The following is a 20,000-nucleotide window of genomic DNA, read 5'->3' as shown; positions in this document are numbered from 1 at the left end:
AATTTGCTGTCCAACAGATTGGAATTGCCTTTACGTGGAAGCAACACATATCTAGTGTAGATAGAATCAGCTCATTGAGTTATTATAAGTTGCAACTACGACGAAATCTATATTTCTTTTTTTTCTCATCATGTCTTCGGGGGATAGGTTAAGATACCCAATCACCCCAGAAGAGTTTGATACCCAATTACAGATGGACGGACTTTCATTGCAGTTAAAAAAAATGTATCGATATTTGATACCTTTTTCTTTCATCTATAACTTGGCAACGAGCAACGCTGCATATTGACAAATACCTAACCCATATACAGTAGATGGTAGGGCCCTTTTCCTTTCATACTTGAGAGGGATTTGGTCTCGGGAACAAGCCGTGTCCATATACAGTATATTACTTCAAGCCGTTTTCCCATGTTAATGCCTGACTTCGTTCAGCTACCTTCTCATCGCCTGAGTGGAACTAGAGAGTTCCCTTATTGTAGAGCCAACATTATCGCGAGATTCAACAGTTTGAATTAGTTTTCATCAAAGCTTACTTTCAACGTCTGCAAATCACAACCCTCCTACAATTGTTTAACGGAATATATCCCATTATATATATATATATATTTTTTTTTTTTTAAAGAACACTGTAATGACTGGCTGAACTCTGAAACTTGACCCAAAATTTTTCAATGTTCGCCTTATGGGATTTCTAAACTATTGAAATAAAATATTTGGAGAAGAATACGATCTAGAAAACCTCAAGGTATTTCTGAAGCAATTTTGATAGCCAAACATCAATCCTAATTCTGATTGATAGGGCCGCTTGCCTAAAAGGAAACATTTACAAAGGTTTTGGCATAATTATCACTGTTTGCCTTTAAACTATTTTTAATAGTAACTAAACTATTGGATAGATTTAAATCTACTGCACCAAGCATACATGAACTCAAATAAATGCATTTTGAATAAGAAAAGCAAAGCTTTCACGCTTTATTTTTGGAACGGAATTATGAATGTTTTTCCCTTGCTGCTATACCGTGGATGGAAGGACGAGGCAATATGCAAAGATAAAAGGGGTCCTTCAGAAATTTTATTTATTCGCCATTGACTTATTAAGTTGCTAGTTTCGAAGGATTCAACCCCTTGAAACCGTGTAAATATTGGTTTATACTCTTTAAGAGGAAAATATGAATAAGAATATAAATGTAGAGATATATCAACCAATAGTGAGATCATTTAACAGTAGATTATTGGACTCGGCAAGGACGCGGTTTAGTGGTAAAAATGGAAGAATATAATCAGAATGTCTGATAGTTATCTGTATGTATGTATATATTTTTTCTCAGTTCAGTCACGCCTTCAAATATCTATTATGTTGAAGTGCGATTCCCATTGATATAAAACAACTGGTAAAAGATGAACTTTATAGTTATAGAAAAATTTTCAATGTTCCTTAAATAAGTGTCCATAATATAAACATCCGTTGATTAATTTTGATTAATCTAAATGAAACATCCTATGTTGGGGTTGTATACTTACTGTATTACAATTATGAATGTAAATTAATCTATGAAGTTGCAAACACACACACATATATATATATATATATATATATATATATATATATATATATATATATGTATATACAGTATGTATATATAATATAATATATATATATATATATATATATATATATATATATATATATATATATATACATATATATATTCCTGATATTGTAAAACACTAAAGCAATAATCATGTTTTACAGCAAAACATAACAGAATGACATATGAAGTTTTATCAGCAGACATCATAAATTCAGAACTGTAACGGACAGTGCCCGGAAAATTCTCCCGGTATATCCATACCACAGAGGGAAAAACGAACAAGTTCATAGTACACTTCCTGGATGGTTTCATCCGGCATATAAAGAGAGAGAGAGAGAGAGAGAGAGAGAGAGAGAGAGAGAGATCTAACAATTATATCACTGATAATGCTAACGATCGGAGAGCATCAGCTTTAGGGAACTAATTTTGTGGCAGGGAAGTTGCAGGGGGGAGAATGTGGGGGAAAGTTGTTATCGTTGGGGGAAACTTTAGCGCCGTCGAAATGATGGTTTGGACTAACTTATTATTGAGAAGAGGTGTTTGTGGTGGAGAGAGAGAGAGAGAGAGAGAGAGAGAGAGAGAGAGAGAGAGAGAGAGAGAGAGAGAGAGAGAGAGAGAGAGATACTAAAAGTGTCTTGCAATGTTCGATCTGAAACTGAAAAATAATTTGGAAGGAGAAAAATGGCAATAACAAAAGAATGATAAAGGACAATCGATTTTTCATTTGAAGCACATCAGAAAGGAAATAAAACTGATAGAACAGTCTACATAAGCATTTCCAAAGAAGGCTAAGTTAGGTATTAGACTATATTCTTGTTCTAATCAATTTGAACCGATACCAGATATGGGAATACAAATACACTCAGAGTGATAATCACATTGTAATCAATGATATAATGATGCGTGTAGCAAACAGAGTTCTTAAAAAGCAAAGGAGGTAGATATGGATATTTTTTTAAACGTTTTTTCTGTTATAGCAATCAGCGTTAACAAACCATCATCAGTTTTAATGGCTTCAAGAGAAATCTGTGTTTGTCAGTATATCAGGCGTTTTTTTCTTTGGAAAACGTTCGTATCAACTCGCCTTTCCTGAGTAGCGGGGCAAGAGAACTGGAAGCCTCTTGCCCCTGGAAGAGATGTAATCGCTTGTAATAACAACGCCGGTAGCGACCTTATTGACACTTATGATGGGCTGCCTTGTGTCTCGCACCATACAGCATCAATCAGCACTACTCCAGCTCTGATATAGATATTATGTGCTGATATATGGCGGTGCCTCTATAATTTACAGCTGCCCCTGTGTGTTTATACACACAACCACCGACATATGCATATCACGCGGCCATTCCAGCTTTGATTTAAAAGAAGTGCGTAGAGATATTCGGTCTCTATCATCCATTTTTGTAATAAAGTGACTTAATGCGGGTTTATGTATGAACACAGGTGGATGGCAATTCTGATGTGATTTACGTGGGAAATGGGGTTCTCTGGACTATGGAACCTTGCCGGGGTGAATTCATTTTATATTCTCTCTCTCTCTCTCTCTCTCTCTCTCTCTCTCTCTCTCTCTCTCTCTCTCTCTCTCTCTCTCTCTCTCTCTCTCTCTCTATACGTGATATGGAAAGGGAAAGATTGTGTCAATACCTTGAGGCATTCATTCAGTAATCCCTTGCCCCCCTAGCAATAATTATCTAATTTAAAAGCCTAACCATAATACTTGACATTGCTTTGAGTTAATTTATAAATAACGGTATAATAGTATTGAAAAACTGCCCACTTCTAACTTGCGTGATCTTTTACAAGACATTCATGGTGGTTTAAGAGTACTATTGAGTGAATTAGGAAATGGCACCAAAAATAATTTATTATTATAGCAGGACATATATTGATAATGATATATATTAGATGGATATTGAGAATAACAGATAATAGGGGAGGAAGAGTACTGACGAGCTAAGAAAACTTGCGGGCATAGACTGGCATAGAAAGACCATAAAAAGACAAGAGTGGAAGTCCTTTGTCCTGAAGTAGACTAGCTATGGATGATGAAAATTATATATATTTTATATATATATATATATATATATATATATATATATATATATATATGTACATGTATTGCAAATTTCTAATCCTGTATTTTCCTTGTTCTCTTTATCTGTTTTGTAACTGCTATCATATATATATATATATATATATATATATATATATATATATATATATATATATATATATATACACACACCATATATATATATATATATATATGTGTGTGTGTGTGTGTGTGTGTGTGTGCTTGTGTAATACAGAGAGATTTCATCTGAAACAATATTAATGATTAATAGAGAAAAGCGATGTTATACTTAATTCACATTAACGATTTTTGTAATATTGTCAAATAAATCTAGCATAAAAAAGGGAAATTTTAGATATGAATATTTGAGAAATATATATATATATATATATATATATATATATATATATATATATATATATATATGTTTTCGAACTGAAACCCCCATTGTTCATTGCCTTATCGTAAAATATGGCTTTACTCTGAAAAAGCAACTTGGACTCCCTTAAGGTGTCCATAAACACAAACTATCAAAGTATTTTTTTTCGCCATATTTAGACAGAACAAGAACTTTGATAATCTAGGGTGTATATTGAGGGCCTGCCAAATCCTCCAAGGGGCCTGCCCCATACTGACGGGAAATGATTTGGACGTCGAAAATGTGCAAAAAATTTCATATCGACTTTAACACCCTGTGTACATCTTAGGAATCGAAAATGAACGGCTTATGTCTACTTATCTCGTTTAACTCGAAAAGTATAGGAAAAATAGAATGATATGAAAGATCAAACTCATTAAATAATAATAAAATACAAAATCAAGGATAAAATTCCAAAGCTTCACAGTCAAAGTAAGGAGCTATGGCCAGAACCCATAAATCAGAGACAAGCTAATTACTCGGTCATTACTTTCCACTTTCTTCCTATAATTGCTAAAATGTCTTTATTGATACATATATATCGTTATACCAGCTCTGCTTACTTTTTGCACCTCTGCTCCTGAATCAAAAGCTAATTCTTTGATTATTCATTTCTTTAAAAATTACGATAACTGGCTCATAAATATGACAAACATAATAAAATGTCGCACCGTAATATTTTGAAACTGCCATTACAAAATACCATCATAATCATTAATATTATTTCCTTGAAAAATAACCTAGCTGATGAGGCTTTGACTTTTGAAAAATGAGGGTGAAATAGGAAACAGAGCAAATTTCATGCAACCGTTGTCATTCGCTGAACTTTACCGTCATTATCGGATGGCAAAGAAACCAGACTACAGTACGTCTCTGCTTTGTGTACTCACCAAATGGGAAATTAGCCCTCTTAAGCATAGGGCTAGTGGGTAGTGACCACTTCCCTCTTTTTTATTTAACTTGGTCAGATGTCAAACACTCATATAAATACCGAAAAGTAGACAAGTTCACTTTACAGTAAATTGAGGAATCAAAACTTTCTATTTCTATTGGCTTCACTGCATTGAATTGTCTGCATGGGTAAGAAAACTTTTCATCTTATTTCAAAATAAGCTGAAGATTCAATATAAAATTAATTCAGTTCATTTTAAAATCTTGAATATCTTTCATTCACTGTTTATTTAATAGCCCTTTTCATGGTTATAAAAAATATAATTCATTTAGTATGCCCGCCTTAGAAAGTACTGCGATGACGAATATTCTTTCAACTGTGAACTCTTTCTGAAATGGTAATTGTGAATTAATTATATCCTACTCTCATTTCCTCTAGTTCCGGTGTTCGTTCATTCTTTACTCTTCCCTTTTGTAAAAGTAGCATTTATTTGCATTATATATATATATATATATATATATATATATATATATATATATATATATATATCTATATATACATATATATATACACACACATATATATATATATATATATATCTATATACATATATATATATATTTATATATAGATATATATATATATATATATATATATATATATATATATATTTTTTATATGCAATCAAATAGGTCCTCTCATTTCATATTCTTTTGTTCATTACACAATAAATAAGTTACAGACGGTTAAGTAATAAACGGAGGAAATATCAGTGTGAATAGATAATTGACTATTTAATGAAATTCAAGTTATTTTGTTCAATTAAGAATCATATATTTGTAAAAGATTAGTTGTTCCATCTCTACTCCAAAACATTTTCATCTACCTTAATTTCTATGCCTCCACCTCCCTCCTTTTCCCATTTACGGTTTATTTGATAATTACACACCATGAAAATCACCTGTCACCTTCGGGATCATTGAAGAACAATGGGCGATAGAAAACGGGGCGTTTGGACGGCAAGTATGACGATAATGCTTTGGTCCTGTCTCAAATATATGAATAGCATCTCTATTCGCATAGGCTGTAAGCTAAAGTGAACGTAAACATGCGGGTTTGAACGTTAGCTACATATCCCTAGAAAGGGACTTCTTCCAAATCACCTTTATCAGCTTCCATGGGCTTGACATCGATGCACCGTGATCAACTCTTACCGACTTTGAGGAGCAGACATTTGGGAAGGCTGCCATCACTAAGGGCAATTTGGGTTCTCTGAAATACTTTGAGCTTCCATTTTTCAAACATGGCCTCCATTCTATTTCTTAGATGGCATTCTTCTTCTTTTCTCCTTCTCTTCAATGTAAGTCTTTTATGCCTAGAAGATTATTGGCCAATTCATTACATTTCTTTCTGAGTACTTTTCTTTGTGTAGTTACTATAACATGGATAACTATTCTATTATTTCCTTTTATAACAATCCGCTGTCGTATTTTTATCAGTTCTTCCCATACCTCATCTCATATATCTTTTTTCTATTATTTCTTTCTCATTTTTAAAATAGAATTTCTAACTATTCACGGTTTGATACTGGCAAAAATAATTAGCGGACATTTACGAATTCTGAGTTTCCCTGTAAAGTTAAGGTCTATAAAACCTTGTGGGAAGTAATCTTGTATGCTATAAGATGTACCCTACCTAACGCACAGGATAACACAAATCTAAAAAAGCTACCAGTAATCTTATTAGCATAATGAAACCTTTTTTTTTTTTTTTTTTTTTGCAGTTTACGTGTTTGTAATACTGGGCACGATTTTCTTAATCCTTCTTGATACATTTAATAATATTGCATGTTTTTCGTTTCAAGTCTTGTAGGTAGCAGGTTAGTCAGGGCACCAGCCATCCGTTGAGATACTACCGCTAGAGAGTTACTAGGTCGTTTGACTAGCCAGGCAGTACTACACTGAATCCTTCTCACTGGTTGCGGCTCATTTTCCTTTTGCATACACACACAATATAGTCTGTCCTCATACATCTGACAACACTGAGATTACCAAACAACTCCTGTTCATTTAAGGGGTTAACTACTGTAATATGATTGTTCAGTGGCTACCTTCCTCTTGGTAAGGGTAGAAGAGACTCTTTAGCTATGGTAATCAGCTCATCTAGAGGGACACTCCAAAATCAACCATTGTTCTCTCGTCTTGGGTAGTGCCATATTCTCTGTACCATGGCCTTTCACTGTCTTGGATTAGAGTTCTCTTACTTGAGGGTACACTAGGGCTTACTATTCTATCTTATTTCTCTCTCTTTCCTGGTTTCTTTTTTTTAAGTTTTTATAGTTCACATATGAAAGATCTAATTTAATGTTGTTACTACTCTTAATATATCTTATTTTAATTGTTTATTACTTTTCTTGTAATTTTTTATTTCCTTGTTCCCTTTCCTCACTGGGCAATTTTTTGCTGTTGGAGCCCCTTTTCTTATAGCATCCTGCTTTTCCAACTAGGGTTGTAGCTTAGCAAGTAGTAATAATAATAATAATAATAATAATAATAATAAGACGCGAAGTAACCGGATGGCATATGAAGGCCAATAAATCAATTCAGAACTGATGAAACAACCAAATTTTTCGTTTAAAAATCAAGTCCATTGATGCAGCCATTTTGTGTTTTTGTTACAAAATATTTTCTTATTTATGGGATCGGGACGACGTCCAGAAGGATAGGCTATTTAGCAGTTGTTCCAGCTCACAAGTGCTTTAAGGATAGCGAGAGGGAGGGAAAACAGAAAGATTAAAAACACCCAAATACTAAAATGAAAAACTGTGAGGATTAATTATTATTATCATTATTATTACTAGCCAAGCTGCAACCCTAGTTGGAAAAGCAAGATGCTATAAGCCCAAGGGTTCCAATAGGGAAAAATAGCCCAGTGAGGAAAGGAAATGGATAGGAATTCTATACTTGATAACAGCAACAATATTGGGAATCGGATAACAAAGAGGCATGCTCAAGTACAAATCAATTTATTTAATAATTTAAAATCTTTTTATATCTCAATGTGCGATATTCATAAAGAGGTAATTTTCAGATATTTTTACATCCTTGTTGACATCATTTCTAAGGGGATTTCTTTGGGTAATATATGCCATATCAAATATCGTTTACAAATTCCAACGCCTTTATCAATCATTGGTAAAATTTCCAAGGCAAAATTTTTTATTTCCGAAAATTTTTCTCAATACCAACTCGTTTGGCAAATATAGCTAATGCAGTTTTCATTGCAAAATTCTTCGTAGGCTGAATAAATTATTCCGTTTCAGCTTAGTGCAATCTGCCTTGTCTTTTTCTCTGGTACTGGATAAGCTTAATTACTTTCAACGTCGTTATGCTTCGATGTCAGCGCGGTTTCTCTTCAGCAACTATTTGAAATCGGGAGTTCATCGATTCAACTTTTCTACCAGCTACTTAGCTACCGACTCTTTATAAATCTCTTTTATCTAATAATTTTAATTCATAACAACTTTTTCGGTTATCATTTAAATGCGGCTCCTTTAGCATTTAGATTTTTTTTGTCTTTTTTTTTTTAGTCTAGAGCCTCGATATGTTTTATCTTTAATTTACTTGGTTATATCATTTCGGTAGCTGCTAAACATCGTCAATTTCTCAATTTGACAGAATCGTAATGTCCCAAATTGCCTTCACTGACCATTGAATGACGGGAGAGCGCCAACTCAAATCCAGGTTCCGCAAAAATACAGATGTTTTTCGTAGAAATATTAAGAAAACAATTTCTCTCACCTCCGATAACAATTATTTGGTTAAAAAATAAAACTCAAAACTTCCCTTTATCCGCCATATGTTCAATATATCGAAGAGAAAATTATTAAAAAGAAAAAAAGAAAAAAGTAAAGAAAAATCGCGTTTGGAATATCTGGAAATCAAAGAAGTTTTTGACGCGATATCTAAAACTTCCGAGCAAGTAATTTTAGAGATGAATCCTATTTTTTTTTCCAGTATCAGAATCCAGGATTTAAGATTGTAACTGCTTGCGCATTGGTTCCTAGTTGTGTGGTAGGATTATAGTTACGGCATAAGAGTAACTGATTTGGGAAAATATAAAATCTAATAATTATAAGTAAAAAATGTAAAAGTTTTTGGAGATCTATACAGAAAAGACGGAATATGCCAACGTTTAAAAGCCTCTGAAAGACAACAATCCATTGTAAAAAAGAAAAAAAAAATTTCTTAAGTAATACAGTAATAAATTTTTCCCGGAAGAAATAATAACTATAACCGCGCCTGCATTTTCTACCATTGCTTTGCTTCCGGTGTTTAACACCAAAGTTAACAAAGAAGAAGATTCTCTACTCTGTTTTTAATCGATTATTTTTCTTTTTCATGGGCATTCACTTAGTATTACTTTATAATCCGTGAAATATGTATCTTTTATATATACTTCTGAAACCTATAAATAGTTTCTTTGAATAAAAGTGATAATTCTTACTAAATGCCTTTTATTTCCTTTTGAGTGATTAGCCGTTTCTATCCTGTCTTCTTTATTATATGAGAATAACTTAAAACTGAATCCTTACGCCTAACAAACTCATGTAAAATATTCTAAGCATTTTTAAAACAATTACTGTATTCCATCCACAATATGTTTTTTTGCCGAACTCACTTTCGTTCACCAGCTAATTGGCGTTATTCCATAAGAAATACCATGAAAACTACAGCGGGTTAAGCCAGAGAGGACTTTACTAGAACACGATGAAATGAGTCAAGAATGAATTATGACTGAGTTGCACGTGGACTATATTTTTCAAATACATTATAAAGCAAAAACGCCTCAAAATATAAATCTCACTTATTGAAAAAGGAAAAAACATTTTTACTGATCCTATGAATAATCTTGAAGCGTGAATAACAATTGAAAAGCATATAACCCACCCGTTGAGAATCTACCGCTAGAGAGTTATGTGGTCTTTTGACTGGCCAGACAGTACTGCATTGGATCCTTCTCTCTGGTTACGGTTCTTTTCCCCTTTGCCTGCAACACACATCGATTGTCTGGCATATTCTTTACATATTCTCTTCTGTACTCATACACCTGACAACACTTAAGATTACCAAACAATTCTTCTTCACCTAAGGGGTTACTGCACTGTAAATGTTCAGTGGCCACGTTCCTCTTGCTAATGGTAGAAGGGACTCTTTAGCTATGGTAAGCAGCTCTTCTAGGAGAAGGACACTCCAAAATCAAACCATTGTTCTCTAGTCTTGGGTAGTGCCATAGCCTCTGTACCAGGGTCTTCCACTGCCTTGGGTTAGAGTTCTCTTGCTTGAGGGTACACCCGGGCACACTATTCTATCTTATTTCTCTTCCTCTTATTTTGTTAAAGTGTTTATAGTTTATAAAGGAGATATCTATTTTAATGTTACTCTCCACAAAAATTTAATTTTTCCCTGTTACCTTTCCTCACTGGGCTATTTTCCCTGTTGGAGCCCCGGGGCTTATAGTATGTTTTAAAGGAGATTTCTATTTTAATGTTGTCATTCTTCTCAAAAATTTAAATTTTCCCTGTTTCCTTTCCTCACTGGGCTATTTTCCCTGTTGGAGCCCCTGGGCTTATAGCATTGTGGTTTTCCAACTAGGGTTGTAGCTTAATAATAATAATAATAATAATAATAATAATAATAATAATAATAATAACGAAAATCAAATCAGGAGTGCGAACGCATTGTTCGGTGAAATTACTTTTATAACTAGTTTTCAAAGGAAACATTTTAAGGATACGAATGTGTACTCTAAAGAAGCTGTAAGAAACAAAACTTTTACGCCCTCTATGTAGTTTGAAATCTCGTCAAAAAAATATTTGAATATTTTTTGGAATTGAAATTTATCGTTATTTTTTTTTCAAATTATTAAAGTTAAATTCATGTAGGATAAAAATCAAATTGGGATATGTTTTAAACAGACGAAAGTAAATGAATTACCTAACATGAAAATAAAGGGCTAATTGATTTACAATGCACTGAAAGAAAGTCTAACAGCTGTGAAAATTAAGGATAAACAAATAAATAACTTGATGGATAAATATAAACAAGAAAGAGCAACAACCTGATCTGTAAGTAACCTCGAAGCACTGTGGTACCAAGGAAAAAATAGGAAGAAAATAAAAGAATAAATTGGCATCAGAGCCATCTTCCATTTTCTTTCTCTCAAACATAAACATCTTCATCCTGGAGAAAAAGAAGTTGCACTTGAACTCGGCCTGACTTTTAAAGCTTTCGTCTTGAATTATACAACAAAGCAGGAGGCCAGTCGCCGCATTACATTCGTATCCCCGATAGACAATTACAATCGAAGAATCAAAAGCAAGAAATTGGACTTGGCTCTTGGCAGAGAACACAGTCGATTTCACAGCAGGTTTTTTGCCGACAGAGAGAGAATAATGTTACTGGTTGGGAAACAACAAGAGGCAAATGAAATTTGCATTTGTTCTACTTCGTAGTCGAAGGATTGAGAAACCATACTAATGAAACTGATTAAATTAATGGATTATATTACTTTGTTCAAAATGTGACGCTTGATGATACGGTGATGTTAAATTGCGTTTACAAAAAAATATTATAATAAAGAGACTCTTCTTTATTCGGTGTGTAAAACGACATAAACTACGACGATCTTATGTTTACCTTACCATTTCCTTTGTTAAATTTACTGTCATTTTGCTAATCAATAATGATTTATTTAATAATTTCATGTTAGCCATGTGTATGTTTATTCCTATGAATCAAGTGATAAATTAACTGTTGAACAATGTTCATCCTATCATCAGCCAAAATTTAAAATTTCCTAAATTGATAACGTCCCTACTGTTTCCATTAGCTCTCTCTCTCTCTCTCTCTCTCTCTCTCTCTCTCTCTATATATATATATATATATATATATATATGTATATATTCAAAAGTTCTCAATTGGTTGTCATCCCCCATCCTATATCTGGTCCAAACTGACTCTGGTACAAATTTAGAGCTACGAAGACTGAAGCGTGGTAAACAATGTGTAACTTCAAACCTAGCAATCAAGAGCCGAGTGTTACACCACTTAGCCATGGCTCCAGTTGACTGATTTCTCCCAGGACGGACGGTGGAGTATATACAAAATGAGCAACTCGCTGATACTGAAGTCATGAGTGAATTATTGTCCTAATTTGGTTTTAATTTTAGTTTTCTGTAGTTGATTAAAATTTGCTTTAGGTCGTTCGAATACTATTTGGTTCCCGGATGACGTTGATCATAAAAAATCTATGAATGCCGATACAGCAAAGTAAAATATAACAAATGAAGGACTTTTTACCATTCTAATAAAACTTAATCATTTTTTCTACCACTGATTATTGCTGAAACCCGTTTTATTTCATTTTTAGGATGTTTTATTTTCTCTATTATTTCCATATGTTAAAACACTTATATCAAGACAATGTCTGCATGGATACTGATTAAAATGTGTGAAATTGTAGATTACGGCCAAATATAATGAGAGGTATACACATATATAAACTAACATGAATACATACTTCCAAGTTCGCATTGTCTAAAATATTGTACACATTTATACGAGCAGTTATCTAGTCACTTTTTAAATTACCTTTCGATCGGGCAATGCCATTTATGCTGCTATTGTATTAACGTTAAAAAAATGCAATTTCAGAAATTCCTGTTATCCATTTTTTTGTAAATGTACATTTTAACCCAAATTACTCTTTACTGATTGCAGCTCACGAGTTCCAGCCGTTACTATCTGTAACTGGACTCAAATGTTAAATAACCAAATTAAGAGAATCGATGTGTTTTTTTGTTATCATATGGAAGATCTTTTCCTTTTTCCCTATAACCAAACTGCTGCAAGGATCAATAAAGAATTAACTTTATTTTCCTAAAACGAAAGCACGAACCGACAATGTAAGTATATTTCGTCATACTTTGCATTTTAATAAACTTTTACAAATGAGTAATATTTGATACACTATTTTAATTAGTCATACTCTGCATTTATAACTTTTGACGAATATATTGTATTCAATATTTATACGAAGAAATTCCTCTTTTAGCTGAATTTGAAGCATTATAAAATTAATCTATGGTTCTTCATAAGAAAAGCAATCATAACAAAGGTAAACATGATGTTTTTGTCATAAAGGACGACCATAGCCTAGCGACGTTATGCATCATCTCTGGCGCTGTGCATGGATACCTCTCTGTTTGTTAAGATTTATAATCATAGATTATACAGTCCCCAAAAGATTCTATACAGGATGTTATCAGAAACTAAAAAAAAGAAATATGTAGGAAGCTATTTTCACTAGAATCTATAGATTTATTCTTTCTAGTTAATTAATGTTTCCGCTATCTAGCAATCATTATTATTCCACGTAGGTTTACTTAAACAATTCTATCGCCTTCGTTATCAACCCTTACCATTGTTATCGAGCTCCGACTACATACAGGTACAACGGGAATAGCTTGTTGATGGCCATTATCACTTTATCTCACGTATGAAGAACTGAAAATTATTTCTCTGTTTGCTTTAGGTCGAATACCATCTATCACAGGTTGCGATCTCATGTCCTAATGGATAAAGTCCCTTTGGAAATCGCATGTCCTAATGGATAAAATTCCTTTTGAAATCTCTTGTCCTAATGGATAAAGTTTCTTTTGAAATCTCATGTCCAAGTGAATAAAGTTCCATTTGCAGTCTCATAGCCTAATGAATGAAGTTCTTTTTGCGATCTCATGTCCTAATGGATAATGTTGTTTTTGCGATTTCTTGCCCTAATGAATACGGTTCCTTTTACGATCTCATGTTCTAATGGATAAATTCCTTTTGAAATCTCATGTCCTGATGGATAAAGTTATTTTTGCGATCTCATGTCCTAATGGATAAAGTTCTTTTTGCAATTTCATATTCTAATGGATAAAATTCTTTATGCGATCTTATGTCCTATTGGAAAAAGTTACTTTTGAAATCTCATGTCCTAAGGGACAAAGTTCTTTGTGCACTTTCATGCCCTAATTAAAAAGGTTCTTTTCGTGCTCTCATGTCCCTAAGAATAAAGTTCTTTTGCCCTCTCATATCCTAATAAATAGTTCTTTTTATCCTTATGCACAATGTTCTTTTGTACTCTCATGTCCTTATAGATAAAGATCTTTTTGTCCTTATACACAAAGTTCTTTTCCACTCTCACGTCCTATTGAATAAAATTCTTTTTGCAATCTCATGTCCTAATGAATAAAGTTCTTTTTGCAATCTCATACCCTAACAAATAGTTCTTTTTGTGTTCTCATGATCTTATGCATAAAGTTCTTTTGCACTCATATCTTAATGAATAAAGTATTTTTTTCGCTTTAATGTCCTTAAGAAAAAAAAGTTCTTTTTGTGCTCTCCTATCCTAATGAATTAAGTTCTTTTCGCGCTCTCATGTCTTTATGGATAAAGTTCTTTTTGAGCACCTATATCTTAAAGAATAGTTCTTTTTTCGTTGCCATGTCCTTATGCATATGGTTCTTTTGCGCTCTCATATCCTAATGAATTATGTTCTTTTTCGCTCTCACATCATAATAAATAAAGTTCTTTTATCGACTTCTTGTCCTAGGGGATAAATTTCTTGTTGCATTCTCGTGTCTTTTTGGATACGTTCTTTTGCGATCTCCATGTCCTTATTTATAAAGTTCTTTTTGCACTCTTAAGTCGTAATGGATAAATTTCTTTTTGCACTCTCATGTCCTTATGCATAAAGTTCTTTTTGCGCTCTCATGTTCTAAGAACTTTCTTTTTGCGTTCTTAAGTTCTGTTGATTTTTTTTTTTTTTTTTTTTTTTGCAATATCGTATCCTATAGCCTAAAGGTTATTTTTATTTTGTTATGTATTCTATTGGATAATGTTGTCTGTTTGCGATCTCTCATACTATTTACTAAAGTTTTTGCGGTCTCTTACTTTCTTGGATAGTTCTTTTTTTGCGATCTCATGTTCTATTGGATAACATTTTCGTTGCAATCTATCACCTTATTGACATTTATCTTGTTACAATTTAGCTAATCGGAAGATTGCTTATCCATTGCTATGACCTTTATTATCGGTATTTTTGTCAAAATCACTTGGAATCTTGTTGGATAAGAACCATGAAAACAACAGTCCATATTAGTATAATTTCTGCAATCGCTCTAAAACTAACTTGCATTACAAGAGAGAGAGAGAGAGAGAGAGAGAGAGAGAGAGAGAGAGAGAGAGAGAGAGAGAGAGAGAGAGAGAATTTGTGTTTGCATCTTTCGGTGAAATAAGAATAAAAAGCATAAAATAATACTTTTTTTACTATCTAGAATATGCAAATATAGCGTGTTGACTCGGGATCTCGTCTTCATAACGAGAACACTAAAAACGAATTGCTGCACCAAAATTGTATTCATCACGACGCGACAGCTACTGCAAAAACCTCAGGATTGTGGTGGCCTATTGGAAACGTCCCTGACTGGTGAATGCCAGACTGGGGTTCGTGTCACGCCCAAACTCATTAGTTCCTTTAGTCGCTGCAACTTTACCATCCTTGTAAGCTAAGGATGGGGGATTTTTGAGAGAGCCTATACGTCTAGCTCTTGAGTCATCAGCAGCCATTGCCTGGCCCTCCCTGGTCTTAGCTTGGGTGGAGAGGGTGCTCTGGCGCTGATCATGTGTATATATGGTCAGTATCTAGGGCATTGTTCTGCTTGCTAGGGCAATGTCACTGGCTCTTGCCTCGGCCATTCATGGGCGGCCTTTAAACGCAAGTTGCCTCATTTCACACCAAATTCATATAAATGACAGAATCCTGTCCATAATGACCAAAAAGTTACCATCATTACTCTGAAATACTCCATAATTTACCAATGACCATAACTAACATCCTTACTCCCCCATAATAACTTCTTAATACTCCATAATTCACTAATGACAACTCCGAACTTCCGCAGGGCAATTAATAGGGAGGCCAGCATTCAAGCTTCCGAGCGAAAGGGCCGTTTATCCCCACAGCGATTGTCCTTGATGTTGTCATTACATGGTTAACGCTGAAGGTAATCTTCAAATTAGAGGTGTGCGCCATGGCGCTCAAATCTGCGGCGTTCTACGAAGAGGATTGTGTGGTGACTAATTCTGGGTTTAAATTATATTGTATAAAAACACTGAAAAGCAAACAGATAACCAAATACACACGCATGTATATATATACATATATATATATATATATATATATATATATATATATATATATATACATACATATATATATATGTATATATATATATATATATATATATATATATACCTGTATATATATATATATATATATATATATATATATATATATATATATATGTATATATACTGTAGTGTATGTATTGTGTAAGAATGGTCTATCAAATAAATTTTAATATCACTGGAATCACCACAAAGTGCATCATAATAGTTAGAGAGAAAGTAAGGAAATTCAGATAGTAAGATATGCATAGGTCATTTTCCAAATTGGAAAATTAATTTTAAACCTTAGAAATTAGAATTACCAAAAAATACGCACATTCACGTATAAGCACACAGTATGATCTGATTAAATTTCATTTGCTTATCTGTAATGCATATATCTCTTAGAGCTTCATTTGGAAGCTAGATCGCTCCTAGGCCACGTGCTTTGAATGACCGATGAGGTCACATCTGTTTATGAAACTGAGGCTGCCCACGAGAAGACGACTTCTGCTGGACCACACACAGTAAAAGGAGGGCATCGAACGCGCAGATAGAAAGACTTCTGGGCATCTAGCACTCAGAAAGATTTCTGGGCATCGTGCGCGCAGTTATAAAGACTTCTGGGAATCGAATGCACAGACAGACAAACTTCTGGGCATAGAACGCACAGACAAAATTACTTCCGGGCATCGAACACGCCGATAGAAAGACTTCTAGGCATCTAACGCATAGACAGAAAGGCTTCTAGGGATCGAACACGCAGGCGCAGGAAGAAAGACTTCTTGGCATGGAACGCGCACACAGTAATACTTCTAAGAATCTAACGCACAGGGAGAAAGACTTCTGGGAATCAAACATGCAGACAGACAAACTTTTGGGCAAAGACACACAGGCAAAAAGACTTCCGGGCATCGATGGGGCAGACAGAAAGACTTTTGGGCATCGAACGCATAGAAAGACTTCTGGGCATTGAATACGCACACAGAGACTTCTGGGCATCTAACTCATAGACAGAAAGACTTCTGTGCATTGAACGCGCAGACAGAGAATTCTGGACATTGAACGCGCAGAGAGACAGACTTCTGGGCATCGAACCTGTAGCAGAAAGCATTCTGGGCATCAAACGTGCAGACAAAAGGACTTCTGGGTATCGATTGTGCAGAAAGAGACTTCTGGGCTTCAAATGGGCAGACAGAAATATTTCTGGGCATCGCCTGCGCAGACAGAAAGACTTCTGCCACACTACTACAGAGATGAAGAGCAAATCTAACTTGAGGGCGATCGCAATTCATTGAGGGCAGCAGAAGCTTTTGGAAGTCCATGTCAATTATATCGCTCTCCTTCAGCACTTTTGAAACACTCCCAATGAGTCGTCGTCGTGAGGTGAATGAACTGTCACAGTAGTATTCGTTGCAGTTTGTTTTCTGCTTATATCACGCTAATATTGTATTTCAGTGCACGTTTGTATTAACAATTATCATTTCATTCAAGTACAGTTTTTTAATTCCTGATAATTATCTATAGAACTGTTTGTGCAATGACTGATTTTTACTAAGGGAGCAAACTCCGTAATTACCATAATACAACAATACTCGAAAAAATATATACAGTAGATATCTATTTTATTTTTGCCGTGATACATTATGTAAAAACAGGGAAAATAATTATATCAGTCCATTTTACCTTGGAAAATATAGCAATAAAATGTAAAACAAGTGTTCTCGTTACTATTCTTTGGGTCTGTGTCATATTCGATCGGTACTATGATTATATATATATATATATATATATATATATATATATATATATATATATATATATGTATATATACACACAGTATATATATGTATATATCACACAAATGCTGTTGTGTGTATGTTTATCGGCCTGTTTATGTGCAAGTGTGAATGTGTCTTTTAGCTGCTATCTAACAGCGTTCTATGAAACACATGTATGTATGTATGTATGGATGGATGTATATAAAATATCTTTGTATATACAAGAAGTCGTATAAAAATGGATGAACGGTTTATTATGCATATCATAATCGCCACGTACAAAATATTTTATATAACGACTATAAATTTAAGCATATTTTCTAATCGTATTTCAAATGCGGAGTAAGAAGAAGTACCATAAACCATCAGTTCCATTTTTCAACTGATCTTTAGAGGAGAGTATTACAAAAGGAAAAGCTTCATAGCATTCGAAGAACAATTTCTTACAACCTAAATCAATTTATAAAATAATGTTATCAAAGCATTTGGGAATTTCTTAATAAAATTCACAAGCATAATGTTTACCCATTAGGCTATACTACCTACACTTATGAATTATACGGGCTTCTTATAGAAATATCTAAAATGAAATTGAAATGGAATCTTAATAATAGTAAAATAATATTTTCTATATATTTACCGTCTTTGATATAGAAGTCTTGGCTGATAAAAAAAAATTACCTTTTAAACTATCTATATGAAAATAGAGCCCAGGACCAAATTATAATTGTCGCTCTAAGGAAATTCAAAGACTCACAGGTGAAACGTAGAATCGTGCTTGTTACTTCCAGCATGTCACAATAAACCGAAATAATAATGCTTGCTTATTATTTCACCAGCAAGAGGGGATAAAAGAAATCTAAGTTAACAATGAATCCTCTCTCTCTCTCTCTCTCTCTCTCTCTCTCTCTCTCTCTCTCTCTCTCTCTCTCTCTCTCTCTCTCTCTCCAGTATTAAGTTTCGTGTGATAAGGAGATATTTCAGAAACAGGTGTCGCTGTAACATGATAGAGGAAAGATATTAGCCACTTGTTCCACGTCGTCTTTTCGTCCTTACGAACAGGTATGAAATACAGCTCAAGGAAGTACAAGTCGTCGAGCGATCGTTAGCATATTGAATAACAAGGAAGAAAAGAATTACAAACTGCGCAGCAGTTTTCATGTTAGATTTTGCGCTTTTTCTTGAGTCTCTGAAGAAAGGGCAAAGGCAAATTCAATTTGAAGAAACTTTAAACATGTTTAACTTGACCATGGTCAATGCGAACGCGCTGAACTTGGCCGTCACAAAGTCTTACCGAACAGGTATTTATTTGGGGCGAGTATACAGTCAATGAACGACCTTTATTTCAGTGAGGGAAAGAAAGGTCAGGGCATAAACATACACTCTTTCTTGTATTCTATTAGCAGTAAGTAAAATCCGTGTGATTGATGCTGAAGAAAAATGAGAATATGGATATTCACATTAATTCTTCGAAAGAGACGAATTAACAACGATTGGCTTTAGACATTCATACTTTATCGGGAAAAAAATAGCCATCATGGAAATTCTCTTAACATAATATTTCATTTTACAAAAGTTAAAATCCGTGAAATGTCAGTGCTACAATGAACAAACATACACCAAATATACAATTTTCTCTGCCACGATCTAAATGTCTGCTATCTGTAGCCAGTATATATGTAAATATATATTATATTACTTTATTGATTCTGGGACGAATGGTAATAGATTTGTTATAGGAAAGTAATTTATAGTAATTCCTGTTCCATTATATATATATATATATATATATATATATATATATATATATATACATATATATATATATATATATATATATATATACAAATAATGTCTTGTACATATTGATGAGCAACGATTAAGCAATTTCTATCAAAGATAACAGTGAAAGTCGCCAAAAAAAAATCCATAACTACAATTATTTCACTTTTAAACAGATACTTATTCAA

General features: G+C 33.6%; 1 protein-coding gene across 2 annotated transcripts in view; it reads right to left on the bottom strand.

Annotated features, from left to right (window-relative positions):
* The window catches only part of LOC137649428 (GATA-binding factor C-like), a 133,161-nt gene that overhangs the window by 100,098 nt on the left and 13,063 nt on the right, over positions 1-20,000 (bottom strand). The window lies entirely within an intron of this gene.

The sequence above is a fragment of the Palaemon carinicauda genome, chromosome 1, assembly GCF_036898095.1.
Source record: "Palaemon carinicauda isolate YSFRI2023 chromosome 1, ASM3689809v2, whole genome shotgun sequence".
NCBI lineage: Eukaryota > Metazoa > Arthropoda > Malacostraca > Decapoda > Palaemonidae > Palaemon > Palaemon carinicauda.
This window is presented reverse-complemented; position numbering and strand designations above follow the sequence as displayed.